We start from the raw sequence: 6,751 nt of genomic DNA, 5'->3' as shown, positions 1-6,751 counted from the left end.
AAATATTTATTGAAGAAAATATTCGTAGGTGGAAGTTTTGAGCTTCCCAAGGTTTTGTGTTAAGGAAACTCATCACTTGCTATTTTCATCTTTAATGATCTAAAAGTATGCTCATGATTTCAACTATCACGTTTTATAGATGACTTCCTAACCTGCACCTTGCTTTTTGACTTAAAGAGATTAATGGCATCAAAGGATGGTTGATTGGGTGGAACCATCTTCTATGATTTCTATCAGGCACACAGCTTCCCAAAATCATCAAATTCAAATAAAAACATCACGCTTGCTATGTAAACACATCCAGCTACTCAGTTGCCCAGAATAACATAATGATGCTTCTAAGTTTAGAGCCACCACAAACTCCAAATTTCTGCTGAGTTACTTATTGCCATCTAATTGTTCCTCTGACACCACAGTCAATGTGTCCAAAAATTGTTCATCACTTTCCCACCTCTAGTACTTTAAATAAACTTCTCTTCCTGACTTTTGTTGTAATTGGCTTCTTCATTCTCCTACACACACAGGACATCTACCTCCTGCTCTTTGACTTTTCCATTCCCGTAACTCCTGTTATCAACAAACCCATTGCCAAGTCTTAGAAAATTTACATTTGTAATCTGTAGCCTTTTTTCTCTTCTGTCCTCATCTACTCCCACTACCCTAGGTCACAGTCAGAGGAATGTCACCCTACTGTATTGAAATATTCCAATTACAGGCTTTCCTACCACCACATCTCCCCACTATAATCTATACCACATGTCACTGTCAGACTGATTTGTCCTATTCTAAAAACTTAATGACTTCCCTTGGGGGAAGGGAATGGCATCAGTCTGGGGGCCAGGCAGCTCCCCTCGATTTTGTCTCTGCCACTTTTTAGCTGTGTTCTCTCAGCCAAATAACTTAATTCTCAAAGCTACAGCATTTCCACCCCTAAAAGGAAGGAAGGAAGGAAGGAAGGAAGGAAGGAAGGAAGGAAGGAAGGAATAATTATTATTGTAAACCAGCTATGTATCCGTCATCCTGTATAAATATATTACTTATATTATCTCAAATTCTCTCAACTCCCCTGCAAGGTAAAACATTGTTATTACCATTTTAAGAATGGAAAGTCTGTGTGTGTGTGGGGGGGGGGGCAGGCAATTATATAGATGCATAGAGAGAAGGAAAGAGGATAATGAAGCAGATACAAAAGAGAATCAGGGACAAGGGTCTGCCTGGTTCCGTAGAGTGATTGCAAGGCAAAGAGAAGCTGCCAGAGAGCCCCAATGCCTGTTTTAGACATTCTGTGAGAATCTTCACCTTTTCAGAAAAACCACTTTTCCTTGGGCTGGTTTAAGTGGAATCCTGAAGCTTGCAAGGGAACAAGTTCCGCTTTTTATAAATTAGCTTCTCACAAAATTGCTTCAAGAATTATTCATCTACACCTGCCTCCTCCAGTCCCACCCCCAACTTATTCTTTACATGTATCTAGAGTGATCTTTCAAAAACCAAAAATCTGAAGGGTCTCCACTCTGCTCGAGATCATGCATCAGGATTACTGTTCCATGGGGCCAAGCTCCTCAGCATGGCCAAGACCTTATCTCATCAGGTACTTGCCTGTCTCTCCGACCTCTTCTTACATCATTTTCCTATCACAGACCTGCACTCTCCCTGCAGGTATTGCCTGAGCTTCTCTAACAGGCTCCACTGGCTTCTGCCACAGGGCTTTTGTGCTTTTTCTCTACAACTAAGATCTGCCCCCGGGCTCTCCCAAGGTTGGTTCTTTTCAACTGCAAATTTCAAAATATGGACTTCATGACTCAAATATATGTTTTAGATTTTGGTAGACCTGGCCAATTCCTTTTAATACTGTCTTTCACCACCAGAACATGATAGTGTCATATACCAACACGAATATTAAATGTCTGAATACTGCTGATCTGCTTCCCAAGTATTTTTATGCTTCTTTATTTTCCACTGGATAACCACAGTCACCCACCCATATTCACCTTCCTTTTAGTTTCTTATACAACCCATGTTTTCACTTCCAGTCCTTCACAGAGACCATCCCCTTTTTTCTAGGACACATCTGTATCACTAATTCCCACCTTTTCACACCCAGATCTTTTTTTAAAAACAAATTTTTTTTAAACGTTTATTTATTATTAAGACACAGAGCATGAGCATGGGAGGGGCAGAGAGAGGAGGAGGCACAGAATCCGGAAGCAGGCTCCAGGCTCCGAGCTGTCAGCACAGAGCCCAACATGGGGCTCGAACTCACAAACCGCGAGATCACAACCTGCGCTGAAGTCAGACGCTTAACCGACTGAGCCACCCCCATGCCCCTCACAGCCAGATCTTTATTTGACTAATTCATACCCATCCTTTAATCATTCAGCTCAGGTGTCTCTATTCTGCAAACCCTTCTTTGACACTAGGACCTAGGTTAGAGGGCCTTCTGAGGTGCTCCCAGAGCACCCCGATGCCATTACCATCATACACATAACATTGAATTTCAGGGTCTACGTTTGATCTCTGAAGCTCACAATGGCCCATATATGTACCACGAGGGCAAGGACTGTGACTATTTTCTTCAATGCTATTTCCCTAGCACTTAACCCAATGCCAAGTAGATGTGCGGCATTTGGTCACTTTCTTCCACGACTACTGTCAGTTCTTCTCCAAAGTTCTCACCTTCACTGCTACTGAAATCTGGAGACTGGCAAGAGAATACCAATAGCAGTTATTTATCGACTGCTGTCTATGTGCTAGGCCTCGGTCAGTCTCTCGTATGTCCTCATCGGGCCTCGTGGCAATCCCATGAACTAGCTTCTCTTATAATTCCCACTTTAGAGATGAGAAACTGATGCACAAAGAGGCCAAGGAATTTTCCTAAGGTCTCACAACTAGTAGAGGAGCTGAGAGATGATTCCAAGCAATATCAATCCACAGCCTATGTTCTTTAACCGTTACTCTTATGCTGTCTTGGGGTGGATCAAATGCCCAATTTGTCGAAAATAGGTCCCAGGGATGGCTCTCTCCTCCATTAGCCATTCAAAATTCCCTCACCCTCCACTATCATTGTGGCACGTCTTGGTGGCTTATCTGGCAGTGCGACCCAAATATGTCCCAGTGATGGCTGGGTCATCCCAAGTGATGACCCAGTGAGAGCCACTCGGGTCACACTCAGAGCTTACTGATTTTAAAGCATCAATGTTACCTATTTCTGCAGGTGCTTCCTGCTATTGAAGATGCTTCTATCCAAATTGCCCAAGCTACTCAGCTGCCAGAACTTCCCCACTTGAGGCTTTATTATCAAATTGATGAAATAACGTCAGACAAAGTGTCTCAGATATCCTCACAAAGGAAAGTTTAAAGTCCCTATGGAAGGGCACATAGGCAGTTGGAGGCCTTAGCTGAGGAGGAAATGACCACAAACAGAATCCGTAAGTGGTGAACACAAGCTGTCATTTAGAATATATTCAGAACTCTCTTGGCCTAACACATAGCAATGGCACACTAAAAAAAAAATGGAATGATTAAATCAATCGATGGATTTTTATAATTCTTCCTACTCGTCAAGGTGCCGGTGGCTTTATAGAACTTCAATTTTTAAACTTAAGGTACCATCACAGTAATTAAATTATCTTAGTTGTTGGGTATTTTTGTTTCCCTTTTGGTTTTTGATTTTTCCACTTCCACTTTGCTGTCTTTACAGTATTGATATATTTATGATAATCAACTGCCTTAAGATGTTTTACCAAGGGTGAGAGAGGGGAGAGGGAGAGAGAGAAAGTCAATTTTATAGACCAGCACTATTTAATAGAAATGTGAGTCACGTACTAGTAACTTTAATCTAGTAGCCATATTTTAAAAAGTAAAAAGAAATTGCCTTTGAGATGGCTTTAATAATATATTTTCTTTCTCTAAATATATCCAAAATTGCCACATGTAACTAAGGCAGAATGCATTAATGAGAAATATTACATTGTTTTCTTAGTAAGTCCTCAAGACCTATTGTGTACCTTACACTTACAGCACATCTCATTTCTGTTAGAAACTCAGTTCTTCAGGGGTGCCTGGGTGGCTCACTTGGTTGAGCGTCCAAGCCTTGGTTTCAGCTCAGGTCAGGATTTCATGGTTCCTGAGTTCAAGCCCCACATCAGGCTCTGCATTCATGAGCCCCACATCAGGCTCCAAGCTGACAGTGCAGAGCCTGCTTGGAATTCTCTCTCTCCCTCTCTCTGCCCCTCCCCAGCTCACTCTTGCTCTCTCAAAATAAATAAACTTTAATAATAATAATAATGATAATAATAAAAGAAATTCAGTTCTTCAGTTGTATTAGTCACATTTCAAATGCTCAATAACCGGCCGCATGCTATAGAGTGGCTACCTTATTAGACAGTATACAGTCGCAAAGTATTTGTGGAAGTGCTTTGCGGCTCCATAAAAATGTAGAAGTATATGGTGAAGAGTTCCTGGCTCTGAAAAGTATACTACGATTCTCTGCCTTCTGTGTCTTTTTCTCTCTGGATTGTATTTAAAAAAAAAAAAAGAAGAAGAAGAAGGGGGTGAAAAAGGAAGAAGATACTCAGCATAATGATCTTAATTCAAGTGTGGTTTCCCATCTAGTGGAGGCCAGCAACCACAGTAAATGGGAACATTCTGGGCTTCCCTGATGCTCAGAGCAAGAACTGTCCATATTTGGCACAAAAGCTGGATTCCCACAGTGAGGAGAGATGGAAAACAAGAACACTCTTCTTGTACCAGTAAGTGGGACTGGAGCAACGATCTGTGAAATGGTGTCCTGGAAAACTCCATCCCAGGCGCCCCCACTGTAATTGTTTTTAAAATGGCGGGGAAGCAAAGGGCATTTTGCAAATCTTTTCCTAACCACCCACTGGAAAATGTGAAGGCAGAAGTCACCCGCTGCAAACAGAGCATCAGTGACCGACTGAGCATCCAACCTGCACCTTAGCTTCTGAGCAAAGAGGGCTCTTTGTTCCAGGCAGTTGGAATGGAGGAGAGGTGGTCTTTGTTGCAATCTGTAATCTGCAAATCCTTGATTTATAACTTTGTGATGAATCAATAACTTCAGAGTCATAGTAAGACTGCCGTGCATCACACATCGACCAGACAGCCGAGTACCTGAACTTTCCATCTGGCACCTGATTTTGCTGTTATCAGTGGAGGTCAAGGGTTGTTTGGGACCTGAGACCCTCCTCCGGTAGTGAAAGATGTCCCTTGCCTGTGTTGACATTTCAGAAATGGTAATAAGAAAAGATGCCATGAAGGCAAGTAGACTGCCCAGATTCCTTGCTTTCAAAAAAGATGTTGTGAGATTTGAAAAATAATATTTGCTTTTCACTTCTATTTAATGGGAATACATCATGAAGACTTCAGCTAGGAAAACCCAGTAAATAAACCAGTAAATAAATCATGGAGACTTCAGCTAGGAAAACCTGAGATGACATTGGGGTTGTTTCAGACTCTTTGCAAACAGGCCACCACCTTCTGCAGCTAACACTTGCGGTGATGGAAAGTAAATATTCTTTGTAAAGCAGACCATTTCATTATGGGTCCAATTCTCAATCTTTCATTCTCAGTCCCTTCTAACACTAAACATAAATCTGTTTTCCCAAAATCTCCCTCCACTTTTTTAAATGAAAAATTTTAGAGATTCAAAAGAACTTAAAACATCATCTTCCACATGATAGTTCTTCAAATATTTGGACTCAAACCCTCCCCAAATAGACTTTTGCCCAAACATAATGTTCATGTTTTCCTCCGTTATTATTAGACATGGCTTCCAGATCACTCATTGGTCATTTGAGTTTATATAATCTTTAGAGTTCTGGACTATCTTTTAAAATACAGAATTCACAATCAAAGATGGTACCACAGGGGCACCTGGGTGGCTCAGTTGGTTGAGCGTCCGACTTCGGCTCAGGTCATGATCTCGCGGTCCGTGAGTTCGAGCCCCGCGTCAGGCTTTATGCTGACAGCTCAGAGCCTGGAGCCTGTTTCAGATTCTGTGTCTCCCTCTCTCTGACCCTCCCCTGTTCATGCTCTGCCTCTCTCTGTCTCAAAAATAAATAAACGTTAAAAAAAATTAAAAATAAAAAAGATGGCACCACAGGTTATTTTATGACTGAAAATTCTGTAGAGATATTATTTCCCTTCACTTGTATTTATTATAATACACCCTAAGATCTCATGTGATTATGTGCTATGACAAATCTTCCCTCTTTTCTTCCTTGATTACTTATGATTTGACTTTTGTTTTCTTTAGAAATAGTCTCCCTTTTCCAATATGAAATAGTTATTAACATACAAAAAATATGGAGTAATTAAAAAAAAAAACTAGCCATTATATCCCACGTAGAGACTCAGCTTTTTAAATTGTTGATTTTTTACCATATACGTTTGTTAATAAAAAATATAATGGTACAGAAACAGGCCTTTTTCTTTTTATTTTAGGGGGGATGGGCAAAGAGAGAGGGAGAGAGAATCCTAAGAAGGCTCCATGCTCAATGTGGAGCCTGATGTGGGGGGCAATCCCACAACCCTGGGATCATGACCTGAGCCGAAATCAAGAGTCAGGCACTCACCCTACAGAGTCACCGAGGCACCCCAGAAACAGGCCTTTTAAATAGCATTCCTGGTATACCTTCCGTATTCTTTCCCTAAAGTAATCACTACTCTGAAGTTAAGTGTATCGTCCCCATGCATGTTTTTCTACTTTTCTCCATATCTCTAGCCATATTAATAT

This window comes from Panthera uncia, chromosome D4 (genome assembly GCF_023721935.1).
Source record: "Panthera uncia isolate 11264 chromosome D4, Puncia_PCG_1.0, whole genome shotgun sequence".
NCBI lineage: Eukaryota > Metazoa > Chordata > Mammalia > Carnivora > Felidae > Panthera > Panthera uncia.
Note: the sequence above shows the minus strand (reverse complement) of the source record.